This window comes from Leucoraja erinacea, chromosome 10, assembly GCF_028641065.1.
Source record: "Leucoraja erinacea ecotype New England chromosome 10, Leri_hhj_1, whole genome shotgun sequence".
Classification (NCBI taxonomy): Eukaryota; Metazoa; Chordata; class Chondrichthyes; order Rajiformes; family Rajidae; genus Leucoraja; species Leucoraja erinaceus.
Window position 1 is genome coordinate 18,119,264 of NC_073386.1, and position 18,175 is coordinate 18,137,438.

Below are 18,175 nucleotides of genomic sequence, written 5' to 3' on the forward strand. Positions count from 1 at the left end.
AAGGTTAAGGGGGGATGTTAGAAGTCTTTAAAATGATGAGAGGGATTGACAGATTTGATGTGGCCAAGCTTTTCCCTTTGAGAATAGGGAAGATTCAAACAAGAGGACATGACTTCAGAATTAAGGGACAGAAGTTTAGGGGTTACATGAGGGGGAACTTCTTTACTCAGAGAGTGGTAGCGGTGTGGAATGAGCTTCCAGTGGAAGTGGTGGCGGCAGGTTCGTTGGTATCATTTAAAAATAAATTGGATAGGCACATGGATGAGAAGAGAATGGAGGGTTATGGTATGAGTGCAGGCAGGTGGGACTAAGGGAAAAAAGTTGTTCGGCACGGACTTGTAGGGCCGAGATGGCCTGTTTCCGTGCTGTAATTGTTATATGGTTATTGTTATATGGTTATAACTGAATACACCGAACTCATGCAAAGCGTGGGGAAAGAGGTATTCGGCATGCAAGATTTTGTTATGATGTCTGGTTCAATAATTTCACATCGTGTTGTTTGTGACGTTAATAACTTTGGCAGAAATGTTTCAAACAGCACAAACGACAACTAGCAATCTGAAGCTGAAGAATTTTGCCACAGCAGTTTCTTTACTCTATTTCTACCTCGAGTTCTGTTTGGCTTTGGAATCATTTTGTAACAGCTTTAAGAGGAAGGAAAGACTGACTCTGTATTCATTTAAGTTTTTGTGTAATTGCCCACACTTCCATAACTAACCCACAGCTTTGTTTCTGAGCTGGCATCAATTGGGCCACTTCAATGGTGGATTCTTGGGATTAATTTTCTCGTAAAACCAAATGCAAAGTAGTTGACATTGCAGTGTTGATTACGTGCAAACGCCATTTTCCTTTATGTATAGGTTCTTTTTTTCAATACAGTATGTCAGAGCTAATTGTTTCTTTATTTTACTCCTGTTACCATAGTTACATCATTATGTTTGAACATGCAAGACTGCTTTCTGATATAATGTGACCTATTTAGGCTGGCAATTTTACAAGCAAAAAATTTGTATACTTCTCTCACCTCACATCCCCCACTCACTTTGTAGATTTATTTGACCTTTTCCAAATCCTTGATGTTTAACTCGTAGATCCTGGACAATAAATCAGATTGTCCAGGATCTATGACCGACCAGCAATCACCCTGTACACTAACAATGTCCCACGCACGAGGGACAATTTTGTAATTTTTATCGAAGCCAATTAACCTACAATCCTGAGATAGACTCAAAAACCTGGAGTAACTCAGCAGGTCCGAGAAAAGGAATAGGTGACATTTCTCCAGGGATGCTGTCTGACCCGCTGAGTTACGCCAGCTTTTTGTGTCTATCTTCGGTTTAAACCAGCATCTGCAGTTCCTTCACCTGTATGTATGTGGAATGTGGGAGGAAACCGGAGCACCTGGAGAAAACCCACGCGGTCACAGGGAAAACGTACAAGCTCCGTACAGACAGCACCTGTAGTCAGGATCGAACCCGGGCCTCTGGCGCTGTAAGGCAGCAACTCTATCACTGCGACACTGTGCTGCCCTACACTCGAAACAGCTGTTGGAAAACAGTCTCCTTTCGTTACGTCTTCCTTAGGCTGGGGTGGTGGGGGGGGGGGGGGGAGTTGGGGGGGTTGGTGGGGGGGGGGGAGTGGGCCAAAAAAGGTCTTGTACACATCTTTTACTCAGTACCTCCCAGGTGAAAGGGATGGTGATAGTTTGGAATTTCTTTGGCACTTGTCTTCTGACAATATGTCACATGTGTTATTATCTAATGCACATATAACATATAACCATATAACAATTACAGCACAGAAACAGGCCATCTCGGCCCTACAAGTCCATGCCGAACAAATTTACTCTGCTCATCTGCTCATCTTTCTCTAATGTTGTTTCAAAATCTGTCTAACATGGTTCTCTGGCTGCAATAACTTTATGGAAGGGATTTTGCTGGCAAGGAAACGCTTAATGCTAATTGTACTGCGAAATGGTGGGTGTTCTTCATGCCCTCCATATGGTGAATGTGACCACACAAGAATTTCCAGCAAAGGTGCAAAGCATTGGAGTAACTCAGCAGGTCGGACAACAACTCTGGAGAACATGGATGGGAGACGTTTCGGGACAGGACCCCCTGATTATGGTGGTGGGGGAGGGGGAGGAGAAAGGTGGAAGAGAGTTGGAGGCAGGACTAAGCCTAGCAAGTGATTGGCAGATGGCTGGACAATGGCCAGAGACAGGACAAAAAGTATGGGACAAGGAAATGAGGTGTGGAATGTGTAGCTGGACGGAGAAATATAAGTGGAAGGGGATGGGGGGGAAAGGAACAGAGAGAAATGGGTGTACATCCAGGTGGGCCACAAGGTAGTGAGATTAGTACGGGTGCCAGGGGTTATGGGGAGAAGGCAGGAGAATGTGATTTAGAGAAAAAGATAGATCAGCCTCGTGTGCAGGATAGTGTTAGTATAATTCCTTTTCTCCAGAGATGCTGCCTGTCCCACTGAGTTACTCCAGCATTTTGTGTCTATACTCAGTGTAAACCAACAATTGCTCACCAACTTCTTGAGCAATCCTCTTTCCAATTTTCCCCACAACACCTCATGGCTGATAAAGGAGTAAGCATTTAACCAGCTATGCCCTATGAAAAAAATCAGCTGTGCATTTTCAGATCCTAAGATAACACCGCAGATAAAGATGAACACCAGGGATAATATACTTTATTCCAGAGTAAATTTAAAAGTTATTGAAGATAGCAAATCACATTAGACAAATATTGTCAAAATTAAAATGCAAAAGCAGTGCAGATGTGCCTTAGTCGAATAAAGAATATATGATATCTTATATATTTTATATTAGTCGAATAATAGAATATATTATGCATTGTTGGTAGAAAACAACTGTCCAAGAAAATGCAAAATGCCTATCCTTTTGGAGAAGGGACTATTGTGATTTAAAAGCTATTGATATGTTTATTTGTACAATTGTTTCTGGACACTTGGGGAAATCATGTTGACTCTTAATACCTTGCTTTTCGTGAAGATAATTGAACATGAAACATAGTCCCTTAGTTTGTTGCCATGATCTATCTGTTGTAAGTTAATGTTGTAATGCATTTGAGTTCTGCAGAATGGTCCTGTTTACAAGTATTATGTTAGTGCTGGTAGCTTTTGGAAGAGCCGATAATGGTCGTGATCACTGCTCTAAAATGAAAAGATTGGCTCTTACATATGCTTGTTTGCTGGTGCATTTCCTGGAATGTTTAGGTAAATGTTTGTGAGTATTGGTAGGCAGAAGCTTCTCATCTTCCCCAGAGAACAATTTCTTTACCCATTCCTCTCCAAACTCCGGATCAACTTTGGATAGCAGGAGGGAACCCCATGTGTATCTTTTGAGGATTTATACCTTCCTGAAAGCAGCATTAAAATTGTGATTGCCCTACTTTTAACAGGACCTGCACTCAGTGAAACCACATCCCAGCAAATATAACTCTGCCACCTTCTCTGCCCTGTCCCTTGTTTATTGCATTTATTTCCTTCTTCTTTCCTTTATGCATGCTCAAAATGTCATTGCATAGACATCTGGGCAATGTACAAACAATTGGGCTTTTTCTTTCTATCGCCCTTGCTCTGGCTGTGATCATTGAATTTAGTTTGCAGCCAGCTGTGAATATAGAATACAAAACATCGAATACTTACACCAGACATGATGCCAGGTTAGACTAATCTCCTCTGCCTGCATGTGGTCCAATACCCCTCCATTCCCTAGAAATCTATTTATCTATGTAAAAGTCTCTTAAATGCCACTATCATGTCTGCCAATACCACCATCCTTGGCAACGCATTTCAGGCATCCACCATTCTCAATGTAAAAAGAAAATCTTGCCTCACACATCTCCTTTAAACATTGTCCCACTCATCTTAAAGCTATGCCCTCTAGTCCTTGACATTTCCACCCTGGAATAACAGTTTTGACTCTACCCTATGTATGTCTCTCACAATTTGTATATAGTTCTGTTGGGTCTCTCCTCAGTCTCTGATGCTCCAGACAAAACTATCTGAGTTTTTCCAACCTTTGCTTATAGCTAATATCCTCTAATCCAGGCAACATTCTGGTTAACATCTTCTGCACCGTCTCCAAAGCTTCTATGAGCTTTCTGTCATAGTGTCATATAGTGATACAGTGTAGAAACAGGCCCTTCAGCCTAACTTGCCCACACTGGCCAACATGTCACAGTTACACTAGTCCCAACAGCCCGCGTTTGGTCCATATCCCTCCAAACCTGTCCTATCCATGTACCTGTCCAACTGTTTCTTAAATGTTGGGATAGACCCTGCCTCAACCTCCTCCAGCACCCTTTGTGTGAAAATGTTACCCCTCAGATTCGTATTAAATCTTTTCCCCGTCACCTTAAACCTGGTCCTCGATTCACCTACTCTGGGCAAGAGACTCTGTGCATCTTCCCAATTTATTTCTCTTATGATTTTATACATCTCAATAAGATCACCCTTCATCCTCCTGCGCTCCAAGGAATAGAGTCCCAGCCTACTCAACCTCTCCCTGTAGCTCAGACCCTCTAGCCCAGCCGACATTCTTGTAAATCTTTTCTGTACCCTCTTCAGTTTGACAACATCATTCTCTAATGGAGCGAAGGGTATAGCAAATATTTGGAATCCAATTTGGTGAAATATTTTTTGAAAATAAATCTTTACAGTTCCAATCTTCTAAATCACACTGTTTGCACATCTCTTTGGGGTTGATCATGCCTATCATCAATTATACCCGTGCCCAAGAAGAGTAAGGTGACGTGCCTCAATGACTATCGACCAGTGGCACTAACACTGGTGGTGATGAAGTGCTTTGAGAGGCTGATCATGGAGCAAATCAACTCCTACCTCGACAAAAACCTGGACCCACTGCAGTTCGCTTACCGCCACAACAGATCAACAGTGGATGCGATCTCGCTGGCCCTCCACTCCGCACTGGACCACTTGGACAACAAAAACTCATATGTCAGGCTGTTATTCATCGATTACAGCTCGGCATTCAACACAATCATCCCCTCCAAACTGGTTACCAAACTCGCAGAACTGGGTCTCTGCATATCCCTCTGCAACTGGATCCTCGACTTCCTCATCCACAGACCACAGTCTGTTCGTATTGGTGGAAATGTGTCAGCCTCGATAACAATCAGCACGGGAGCACCTCAAGGCTGCGTGCTCAGCCCCCTGCTGTACTCACTCTATACCCATGACTGCGTAGCCAACCACAGTGCGAACTCCATCATCAAGTTCGCTGACGACACCACTATTGTGGGGCGTATCACTGATGGGGATGAGTCAGAATATAGAAGGGAGATTGAGCAACTGTCCATATGGTGCCAGTGCAATAACCTGGCCCTCAACACCAGCAAAACCAATGAACTGATTGTGGACTTTGGAAGGAGTAGGAGGGGGACCCACAGCCCCATTTAATGGTTGAAAGGGTCAAGAGCTTCAAATTCCTGGGCATGCACATCTCTGAAGATCTTTCCTGGTTTGAGAACACTAACGCAACTATCAAAAAAGCTCATCAGCGCCTCTACTTCCTGAGAAGATTACGGAGAGTCGGTTTGTCAAGGAAGACTCTCTCTAACTTCTACAGTTGCACAGTAGAGAGCATGCTGACAGGTTGCATCGTGGCTTGGTTCGGCAATTTGAGCGCCCTGGAGAGGAAAAGACTACAAAAAGTAGTAAACACTGCCCACACCATCATCGGCTCTCACCTTCCTTTTATCGAGGGGATTTATCACAGTCACTGCCTCAAAAAGGCTGGCAGTATCATCAAAGACCCACACCATCCTGGCCACACACTCATTTCCCTGCTACCTTCAGGTAGAAGGTACAGGAGCCTGAAGACTGCAACAACCAGGTTCAGGAATAGCTACTTCCCCACAGCCATCAGGCTATTAAACCTGGCTCGGACAAAACTCTGATTATTAATAACCACTTTCTGCTATTTGCACTTTTATTTATTCATGTGTGTATATATTTATATCATGGTATATGGACACATTTATCTGTTTTGTAGTAAATGCCTACTATTTTCTGTGTGCTTAAACAAAGCAAGAATTTCATTGTCCTATACAGGGCCACATGACAATAAACTCACTTGAACTTGAACTAGATTAAGTAGCTTTATCCTGTTTTAAATTATGTTGAATTTCTACAAAAATGTCCTTCCAGTTTAGTTTTCAACCTTTCCTGGAAAGAGTTTTGAATTGAAAATCACAATTGTGAGCATGAAACAGCAAAAAAAAAATCCTTTTTACAGAAACTATAAATTTGTGGGGGGTTTTCTCTGAAAAGTTGTGTCTTTTTGGGAAAACCGCTGGTGCTTTTTGGATTCATACGACATGGGTTTTAGTCAATGATATCTCTGAATTCTGAGAGCATAGTCAAGCTGCAAAGGGCTATATGTGTGCTATTGTGCACCACCTGTGTCTGCACATCTAAGATCGACAAGTTCCTTCCTGAAGTAGTGACGTAATGTGCTGAACAGCCGTGGAAACAGTTCAGTATCAAAAGGTCACTGAAATACAGCTGCTCACAAAAGAGTCATTTATGATGAGCATTCAAAAAAAAGTTCCTATAAGACTGCTCTGCACACCTGCATCTGCAACTTATAATGGAACAATTAATATACTTACGCCGCCAGAGACCCGGGTCCGATCTTGAATATGGGTACTGTCTGTACAGAGTTTGTACGTTCTCCCCGCGACCTGCGTGGTTTTCTCTGGTTTCCTCCCACACTCCAAAGATGTACAGTCTGTAGGTTAATTGGCTTGGTATGATTGTAAATTGTCTCTAGTATGTCCAGGATATGTTAGCGTGTGGGGATCGCTGGTCGGCGCGGATTTGTTGGGCCAAAGGGCCTGTTCTCGCGCTGTATCCATAAACTAAACTAAAAATGGTTAATATTTATTTTTTCACCCAGGCCTTTGCAAGAAGTTCTCAGTTTACATGAGCCATGTTATGCATGTGTGAAGGAGGGAATCCACTCAATTATCCTAGGCCAGGTGTATTTCTTGAGAATCAGGTTGAGAGGTAAAAACGTTCAGCCATGATTGAATAGCATAACAGACTCGTTGGGCTGAATGGCCTAATTCTGCTCCTATGTCTTATGGTCTTCTGATTTGTCCATGCTTTGGGGAGCGCGAAATAGCAGTCAAAGCAGAGTTGTGGTTCTGAAGGTCAAGTCGTAGATAACCCTGGGTAAGGCCTTTGTTTGATTTGAACATAGATTGAATTTTTAATAATCATAGAAGAAGCTAGATTTGGAAAACTGATAATCCCTCTTGCCCCCACTGCTAAATTTTGAATCAGCTGCTCAGCCAATGCCTGACCAATGGCGACCCCAATTGCATAGTTTGGGATAACTTCAAGCAGATCGGGAGCATTATTTGAGGTAGAAATTTACTGGTTTACAATTTTCATACTAACAATTCCCTTTTTTTTGAGAGAGAATCCTTTGCTACTGGATCATTAGAAATCCCAGTCGTCCCCTCTCAAGGATGCATTGATTATTGTGAAGCTTATCAGCAGAAATTTACGCTAAGCATTATTAAATGGCATAATTTGAAGTGTGTGCTTGCTGCACAAGTGACATGGTGCAGAGGTGGTTGAGACCACAGCGAAGTGCATCGGGGGAAGAGCACAACACATACATTACATTTGTTGTTGCAAGTTGTTTTTCCGATGAAATCGTAGTGGTTGAGAGTAAGTGAAGGTTTGTACAACGAACTAACGGGTATCAAGGGTTACGAGGAGAAGGCAGGAAAATGGGATTAGGAGGCAGAGATCAGCCATGATTGAATGGCGGAGTGGACTCGATGGGCTGAATGGCTTAATTCTACTATAATTTATAATGGATCCGAATCTATGAAGCGGGAACAAATACATTCTTATGGTAACATCCAAGCGCATAGCATCATTGTCATTGAAGGAAGAAATATACAAGTACACTATAAGCTAATGGAACCTTCCAAAACTGTGGCATAAGATTTATTTTGTGACCATTTCTTTTTTGCAGATATTGTTTTTTTTATTTGCCAGATGGAGTTCCAAAGTGCAACAGCCCTGATGCCAGAAGGATTTTGCATTGTACTTAAAATGTTGGAAGGAAATTCCCATTCTGTGCATTAATTATTGCTGCTCTTTTAGATATTTTGGTTTTAATGAAACTTGAGAAGTTAGGACAATTGTAATTTGCCTCCACGAGACTGATCTCTTGGCAGGATGCTAATGAGAAGGTGTTATTTCATGATTGCAATTTTCAATGGTTCTTTATTCTTACGTATGCACAATTCATTTGCACAACCACAAATGCACAGTTACCGCAGTTTTGCCGCTGGTTAAAATATTTAAAAAAACAGAAAACACAAACAGTCCAAAGTCCAGGCCACATGTTAGAAGTCCTGGTTCGCCCGCGATCCAAGAAGCCTGCAGTCCTGTGACCAAGCGTCCTTCTCCTCTGCCGTCCATCCGCCCCTGTATCCCGGGGCACCTCCTGCAGCCGACTTTGAAGTTGCTGGAGGTAATAACCAAGTCCCTCTCCTACCAGTCCTTCTCCTCACATCCATCGTCAACAGCTGCTCCTCCCTCAACTCACCGGTCTTCGGGGCTTCCCAGCTTCCGCCAACACGTGGCGACACTTGTGTACTGCCTAGGCTGTAGGCAAAACAAAGTATTTCACTGTACCTAGGTACATGTGACAATAAAGTATCATTCATTCATTAAGTAAACCACGAGGAACCAAACAGCTTTATGCAACTTAATAAGGTGAAAGATAAAGAAAATTAAAATGGAATTCTGTGGCATTTGAGTTTCCAACTTTATCAGCTATTTGTGGACACAAGGAACCACAGAGGCTGGAATCATGAGCAAAACACAAAGTGCAAGAGGAACTCACCAGATTGGGCAGCACATATGGAGGGAATGAACAGGCAACGTTTAGGGTCAGGACCCTTCTTCAGACCAAAGAAATCTGAAATGTCATCTATCTATTCCCTCCACGGATGCTACCTGACTCACTCAGATCCTCCCTTCACAGCTGCTGCCTGACCAGCTGTGTTCCTCCGGAACTTTGTGTTATAATCAGATATTTATCACCTCCAGATCCCACCTATGATCATATTCTTATTTCCTCATGTTTGACAAAATTCATTTGGTGCAGCTGTGATACTGACTGACGGCTGGAGTAATGTCTGCAGTTCTTAATGAGCTCCCAGGAGGAATAGAGGAATCTGAAGGGGCAGTTCCTCAAGTATTGGCTGCATTTTAGCCCCACGCTCCTGATATTTGGGCTCCCGGTTCAGAGGGGGGAAGGTCGGGTGGGAGGGGGGGATTTCCTTGTCCATCTGCTCCTGGGCCTGGCCAAGATGGCCATTCGTGGGTCCAGGCAGCAGGTAGCCGACGGCCGCACCAGGGTTGACGTCCGTGCCCGCATGTCCCTGGAGTGGGAACACACGGTGTCCATGGGGACTTTGGAGGCCTTCTGTGAACGCTGGTTGCCGCGGGAAGTTGAGTGTTTTGTTGATAAAGCTGGCATTATGGTCATTTGATGATCGTTGTTTGTGAAACTGTCAACATAGGCAGTCTTTGATTATGCTAATTTGTATATTTATCTTAATTTTTTAAATAAAAGTAATTATATAATATAAGATAAAGGAGGAATAGATTTTTTTAATTCAATTTCACATTGTACGGTATAAATAATGTAAATGTTAATGTCGATGAGAGTCAGGGCTTTTTGTGACATTGATAACTAGAGAGCTGATAGATTTGACAGCATGGATTCGGTTTCCTCAGGTCCAATTCTTTATTTTGTTACAATGAAATAATTGTGCTCACCATCTGCGAGCTTTCAGCAATTAGTATTTTACTAACCATATTTCACCACTTGAAGTGATAATATGCGTATTTTCTGCACTGTAATCATATCTGGGAAACAAGCTGCACTTCATCGTAGATTCCACCTATTCTAATGCCATCACTGTAAATGATGCATGAAGGACGTTATCCCAACCATTACAGTACTCGTTATGGACACAAAATGCTGGCGTAACTCAGCGGGACAGGCAGCACCTCTGGATAGAAGGAATGGGTGATGTTTCGGGTCCTGTTGTTCTGTATATTGATTTTAGTAAAAACGCTGTCACTTACGGCTGTGATTTTTGGCCATCTTACTCAGGGTCCACTTCTGCTGCGCAGGACAAGAGGATTTTTCCCATCGATGAAAAATAAAAGAGTTATTAGTGTTTAAAAAATGTTGCGATTCTCTCACCTGAAGGCCACGCCCCTTCCGAAGGGACTATAAAACCCGGAAGTGTTGAGTGCCTCAGCCAGTCTCTGCAAGATGGGGGAGCGAGAGGGTCACATCTCTCAGTCTGAGCTGTGAATAACACTGAACACATGTCTACTAAACTGTGAGTGGTTTTACTGACCTGTCAGTGGCCTTAATGTGGTTTGAAAATATAGTTTGGAAATGCTAAAGCTGTGTTGGCTTTGTTTTGGAAATTTTAAAGCTGTGTTGCCTTTGGTTTGGAAATGCTAAAGCTGTGTTGCCTAATTAAAGTTGCCTTGCCTAATTAAAGATGCCTTGCCTATTTAAAGTTGCCTTGCCTAATTAAAGTTGCCTTGCCCAATTAAAGTTGCATTGCCTTCTATATAATTAAAAGTCTAATCTAATTCTAATCTAACACTTCCTGTTTGCGCTTTATATTGATTCCGCTCATCAGGTGCCGAGGATTTTTCCCATCGATGAAAAATAAAAGAATTATTAGTGTTTAAAAAATGTTCAGATTCTCCTGTCAATCACACCATGAAGGCCACGCCCCTTCTGGAGGGAGGGGGAGGGACTATAAAACCCAGAAGTGTGGGTGTGATTCGGTCTCTGCAAGATGGAGGAGGAGACGTCTCGCTGTCTTTAGTAGCCTTGCACCCTGTGTGAAATGGTATGAAACTGCACTTGAATTTGGTGACCTTGCACCCTGCTTGAAATGGAATTTCAAGAAATAGCCGTGAGTCAACTGCCAGCCCACCAGCCGCGAGTGAGTAAGCTGCCAGCACAACAGGCTTGAGTAACTGAGCCGACAGCCCAATAATCCATTCAGTGCCCAAGGTCCATACTAGCCCTCTGGAAACCAGTCCCTTCAGACCACAACACCAAACTAGTGCTCCAGAAGCCCCCCCCCCCCCCCCCCCCCCCCCCCCCCACTGGCCACCAATTTAGGAATTGGTGGAGAGGTGGAATATTGCATCGGGGGACCAGCCCTCCCGCGCGATGCTGGGACCCAGCGGGTCCCACTTAGTCTAGTATATATATATATATATTTGTGAGTATGGGTATACACACACTGAACTTTTGCTTTCCTCTCGTTATTATATTTAACATGTACTATGTTTACATATTCTGTTGTGCTGCTAATTTCATTGTTCTATCTTGGACATATGACAATAAAACACTCTTGACTTGATTCTTGACATCCTTGGATGTCCACACAAGGTAATCACACATTGTTTTGTTCCAACAAAGAGCATAGAATCAACCCCATTGCATGAAAGAGAAAGACTGAAGCCCACCAATATACCAAGGCTGTTATGTCATTACTTATTAAATGTCACCGCCCACGTGACCTTTGTGGTTGTTTTCCTCCCGTCTGTGACTCAAGCAACATGTTATTGAGTACGTTCTACCAAATGTAGTTGACATCTGACAAAGTGAAGACTTCGTCATTCAGCTCTCTACCTGCTGGGGTCTGTCTGCTGAGCCTTGTAGTGGTTAGCCACTGCAGTGTGTGAGTAAACACTTATTAATGAAAGTGGTTAATCAAACACAATCAGACACCTTGTTTACTGTCTATCTGCCGAGATGAGATCCTGGGCCTGTTTAGAATTAAAATAGTTGACAGATTTTAGCCTTTCTTGATCATGTATTGAGTCTCAATGATAAAATGCGAAAAATGACTCCTAGAATTTTCCATTTTTATCACTGGAGATTGGCTGAATCTCAATAGACAAGAGTAGGCAAACAATTCATAAAAAACTGTGGGCGGCACAGTGGCACAACGTTTGAGTTGCTGCCTCGCAGGACCAGAGGCCCAAGTTCAATCCTGACCTCGGGTGATGTCTGTGTGGAGTTTGCGTGTTCTCTCTGTGACCACGGGGGTTTTCTCCGAGGGCTCCAGTTTTCTCTCACGTTCCAAAGACATGCAGGTTTGTAGGTTAATTGGCTTCTGTAAAATTGTTCCTAATGTGTAGGATAGAACTAGTGTAGGGGTGATTGCTGGTCGGCATGGACTCAGTGGGGCGAAGGGCCTGTTTCTATGCTGTATCTCTAAACTAAAACTAAATTAAAAAGGTAGCTGCTAAAATTTAAAGGTCACCCAACAATTGCCTATTCCCAGGAAGGAGCAGTAGTGACGGATTTTGGCATAGAGAAATTGGAGTTCAATGAAATAGCCATGTTGCTGGTACACACATTACTTCATCTTCATTAATTAATATAGACAATGGCATCAGTGATGAGTAATGGGAAACCTTTGCCCTCTGTGCCAGGATGAGAAGCTTCTAATCCAATGTAGCCTGTATTAGCAATATGGCAAATGGGACAGCGTAATCTATGCATAGACACCGTACCATGGTCATATACCTGCTTAAAGGTCAGAGACAAGGTTGCAGTGGAAAATGAAGAATACAGCTCCAGCTGTCCATCTAGGTTATGACTTGTGCTACTGATGCAAAAGTGAAAAGCTTGGGTCAAAATTTGCAAGCAGAGCCACAAAGTCAATGAAGGCAAATCTTTAGGTTACGACCTTTGAGTACGCACATTGGAATAATGTTAAACTGATGTGGGTGATGAATGCATGATTCAGAATGGTACCAGGCTGGGAAAGGGAAAGGGGTTTCAATCTGTTGGCCACTGGTATCGGTGGTATTCTGTTTGGATGGACTTCGCCTGCATTGATCTGCATCATCGTCCTTGGTGAACTAAATAGCTAGCATCACATAGATAAAACTTTAAACCAAAAGGTGTGGATGACAGTCGTGTTTAACTGAAGGAAAGTTTAGAATGTTAAGATAGAAAGGCAAAGGGATTGTGCAGTGTAACAACATTGGCAATGACAAGCAGATTGTGACAGAAACAGTACTGTGGCAAATGGGGTCAGAGAAGAGAAAACTGGTAGTAATAAGGCTCATCCGAATGCACAATGCATTTCTATCTAAATGGATAACTTGATAGCACAGATATTTGGATGATATCTAATAGATGGTCTATTAAGCACAGATGGTCCTTAATTTGTGTTCCTGAAACGATTTGAGGAGAATTTTGTAAATTGTAAAGAGTCTGTGAAAGGCATTGAATATTTTGGAACTCTTTATTCTGACTATTTTTCACTGTAATACATTGAGGACATGCATTCAGGGTAAATGGCATTATAGCAAAAATACATTAAAAAAATTGGTATTTATATTCATAAATTGGTGAAAGCCAGTAGATAGGGATTGAATACTAATGGGGGCATCAAATATTTTTCTCTGATTTTCAGCACCTGCAGTATTTTTTAATTAAAATTGACAAGATAGAAACATAGAAACATAGACAATAGGTGCAGGAGTAGGCCATTCGGCCCTTCGAGCCTGCACCGCCATTCAATATGATCATGGCTGATCATCCAACTCAGTATCCTGTACCTGCCTTCTCTCCATACCGCCTGATCCTTTAGAGAGCCAAAATGGAAACAAGAGGGGCTGGGGAAGTGATGGTGTGACTCTGTTAACAAAGAATATCAAGAAGGTCATTACTGGGAAAAGATCTGGGTTCAGATTTTTTTTCGCTCAATATTGAAGAATCAGATCCTGTGAAAATATGAAATAAGATAGAAGAAAACATCAGCAGGAGTTATCAATAATCCTGCAGACAATACTGGACAGAATATAAATCAGGAAGAAAGAGAATGCAATTATCTTGGACGTCTTAATCTTCAGATAGACTGGAGAAATAATTGGGAAAGGTAATCTTGAGAAGATCATTGTACACATTTGAATACATTTCCCAAACAAGTACATCATGGGTCAAACCGAGAAACAAGTTTTCTTTGACCTGGGCACATGGGCACAATTATCATTAATTATATTTTGTAGCTTGAGAATGATAAAAGGAAGTCCCAAAGTGGACCTTAAATTTGAAACTGAGTAAACTAGATTTGGAAATTAGAGTAAATTATTTGATGCGAGAGAAACATTTATAAAAATCATTTAAAAGAAAAAGATAACTTTATTTCTTTTTTTAGTTTAGTTTAGAGATAGAATGCGGAAATAGGACCTTTGGCCCACCGGGTCCGCGCCGACCAGCGATCCCCACATTTTAACACTATCCTACACCCACTAGGGACAATTTTTACATTTACCAAGCCAATTAACCTACATACCTGTACGCCTTTGGAGTGTGGGAGGAAACTGGAGCACCTGGAGAAAACCCATGCCGGTCACGGGGTGAACGTACAAACTCCGTACAGACAGCACTCATAGTCGGGATCGAACCTAGGTCTCCGGCGTTGCGTTCGCTGTAAAGCAGCAACTCTACCGCTGCACCACCATGCCGCCCGAACATTTTGTAACATTTCCCACACAAACGGTATTCTAACCATGTATAACTAAAATTGTTCAGAATGGCATTAGATGAAAAGGAAACACTTATAATGTAACAGTGTGGTGGCTAGCATGAGAAGTGGAACATTTTAGTGGCCAAAAAAAGGTGATTTTAAAAAAGGATAGAGAAAATAGGTAGTGAAAGTAAATTGGTAGCAAATAAAACATCAGACAGTGGGAGTTTCTATAAATATACAACAAAGCTTTAGACTTTGGAATTTATAATGGAAATAAGGAAATTGCAAAGGCATCAAGCAAATATCTTAGCTGTCTTCACAATATTGATATGCTTTCAGTGAACAGAATAATGGTCATTGCCGATAAAAATAAATCGGAGGCACAGAAAATTATAAATAGCATGTGACTGAAGAGAAGTAGACAAACAAAACGGATTAAGTGACATATCTCCCAGAATGATGGCCTGCAAGCTTTGGTTTTAAAAGTAGTGTCTGCAGAGTTGATGGATATTTTGGTTGCAAAATTGCTTACCTTCTGGAAAGTTTCCAGCTGAATGAAGGATCACAAATTTACCAACTTCCAGTCAAAGAGGGAGAGAGAAAGTAAGGAAATATAGATCAAGTGCCCTGAGATTTATCATTGGCAATTGTTAGAATTTGTTATTAAGAAGATGCCTGAAGTAATGTAACATGATTACACAGAGCAGGGGTCAAGGAAAGAGCGTTCACGTCGCGGCCCTGTTTCCACCAATCTTTCCACCACCACGCACAAGAAGCACCATTGCATGCAGATGCCAAAAAGTGTGTTCAGCTTTGACTGCACAACTTCTAATCTTGTGTGTGGACTCGACACAAGAAGACTACACAGAGCAAAAATGGTCCTCATTGGAGCTCTTTGAGGATATAACTAGCTGACATGGTACAAGTATTTGAAAAGGCAGTCTATGTTGGTCTTCCAGAGGTTTGGAGTATAAGAGTAGAGAAGCCCTGTTACTAAAACAGGCTTTGATACAACACTTGGAATATCAGCTGCAGTTTTAAATTGCCATATTTAAGAAAGGACGTACTTGTTTTAGCTGGATTTCAATTAAATTTTACCAATTGGTGAATTCATGGGACAATGAAATTAAAATTAAAGTTTCTGCAAATTTGGTCTATATTCTGTGTCATTTTGAAGAACGAAAGGTTATGAAGATATTTGAGATTCTGAAGGGGCCTGATAGATTGGAGGATGTACAGATATTTTCCCTAGTGGGGAGTCTGGATGTAGAGGCAAATCTTTGGAAAGGCGTAAGCTAATTATAACAACAAGACACCTCTTCTCTCGGAGGGTTGCAAATCTTTGGGATTCTCTATCCCATGGAATAGTATTCAGTGAACTATAATATTTTTGAACTACATGAAAAATCAAAGGTTAGGGGTTGGGGCAGGAAAGTGGAGTTAATGTTAAAGATCTTATTCAATGGTGGTGAAAGCTCAAAGCTAGGTTAGATTTATTATTGTCACGTGTGCCGGGGTACAGTGACAAGCAAGTTTTGTTTGACATGCCATCCTATCAGATATACGATACATAAATACAATCAAGTGAATCTCAGGTACAATAAGGGGAAGATACAGAGTGCAGAATATAATTCTCTGCATTGTAGCGAATCAGTTCCTGAGACAAAGTCCAATGTCCCATCAAAATCTGCAAGTGATGAACTTTAACTCTACCGGGAGTATCAAGGAACTATAGTTGCTGGTATACAAAAAACAAGACACAAAATGACACAAATGCAGATATTTGGTCCACCACTATTAATATCTCTTGTACCCTAGCCAATAGTTAACTCTCAATTAACATCGTCAGAATTGATTACATGATCATTATGAGATTTCTGTTTGTTGGGAGCATCTGTATATGCATGCTTGTTGCTTTGCTATTGACATTACTTTTCCAAAGTACTTCATTGTCATTTGGGGCATTCTAAAAATGTGCAAAAAGGCATTTGTGAATATTTTTTCTTTTTTTTATCTTAGATTTCTATCTGAGATTAACATTTTACAAAATCTGAGCTGAACCGGAGAGGATGATATATGGTTAATTCAATTCAATTTAATTTAATTGTCATTGTCAGTGTACAGTACAGAGACAACGAAATGCATTATATACATGATATATGATATATAGCTAAATACAGGGTAACCGTGTCAGATTGGTTGTCCATAAAATATATTTACAAGTTCCCTTTATAAAAATGCAGCAAGTCCTTGTTTTAACCCATTTAAATACAATGGATTTATAGCAGATTCAAAATGATGCTGACTATAACATTTAAACTGCTGACTTTAACAGCCACTTTTGACTGATGTCAGTATTTTTTTCAAAATCTATATATTAAATTTTAGTAGAATAAAGCAAAAATCAGTTCTGAATTTATTAATGCAGCTCTACCTCGCATCTGTTGGAAAGACAAGATGCAGTTATTTATAGTTTACTTTAAACTTTAGAGCAACTTTAGAGTGCGGAAATAGGCCCTTCGGCCCACCGAGTCCGCGCCGACCAGCGACCACCCCTTACGCTATCTCTATCCTACACAAGACAATTTACAAGTTTACTGAAGCCAATTAACCTACCAACCTTAACATCTTTGGAGTGTGTGAGGAAACTGGAGTACTTGGATTAAACCCACATGGTCACAGGGAGAAGTAACAAACTTTGTATAGATAGCACCCAAAGTTAGGACCAAACCCGGGTTTCCGGTGCTGTAAGGCAGCAACTCTACCGCTGCCCCACTGTGCCACCCCAAATTTCTACTTGCTAGATAAAATGTCAGTGCTGAGTACGTGGAACATAGAAAAGTACAACACAAGAACAGTGCACAATGTCTGCACTGACCATGATGCCAATCTAACTACTCCCATCCATCGATATATGGTCTGTATCTCTCTATTCCTTGCCTGTTCATGTGTCTGGTTTAATGCCTCTTCAATGGTGCTTTTATACCTGTGTCCACCACATCCCCTGATAGCACATTCCAGACATCTACCATTCCTTGTGTTTAAAAAAAAGCTTGCCTTGTAAATCTCTTTTAAACTTTCCCCCTCTCACCTTGGACCTATGCCCTCTCGCATTTGACATTCCCATCCTGGGAACTGAACTCTGACTATCTACCCAATCTATGCCTCTCATAATCTTGTAGACTTCTGTCAGACTCCAACGTTCCAGAGGAAATTATCCAACCTTGTAGCCAATGCTCTCCAAACTCTGGAACAACCTGATGAACCTCTTCTGCCCCCTGTCCATGGAGTAATGCATTATTTCTAAAGCAAACATTGGTATGAAGAGCATCCAACATAAGTGTAGCAAGTACACGATGCAGACACAAACCTAACGAGGCCAGGATTCTCCTCGTGGCTGTTCTGATGAGATCGTAAATCTTTATGTTAATTTTTTTGTCTAAGCAGCACTTCAGCAGACTGCACCTGTAACGATGATTTGCAACATAAATCATGACTAGGAAGTTCCCTGAGTTACAGTGGATACTCTGACATAAGAAGAACAAATG

The 18,175-nt window shown here is 41.6% G+C and overlaps 1 long non-coding RNA gene across 1 annotated transcript in view; it reads right to left on the reverse strand.

Moving 5' to 3' along the window:
• Positions 1–3,195: 3,195 nt before the first annotated feature.
• LOC129700859 (uncharacterized) overlaps positions 3,196–18,175 on the reverse strand; it is a 28,497-nt gene continuing 13,517 nt past the window's right edge. Inside the window, exons 2-3 of the long non-coding RNA XR_008724113.1 lie at positions 10,304–10,368; positions 3,196–8,688 (exon numbers count right to left, since the gene is read on the reverse strand). This is a non-coding gene — a long non-coding RNA (uncharacterized LOC129700859). The remainder of the gene's footprint in view (positions 8,689–10,303; positions 10,369–18,175) is intronic.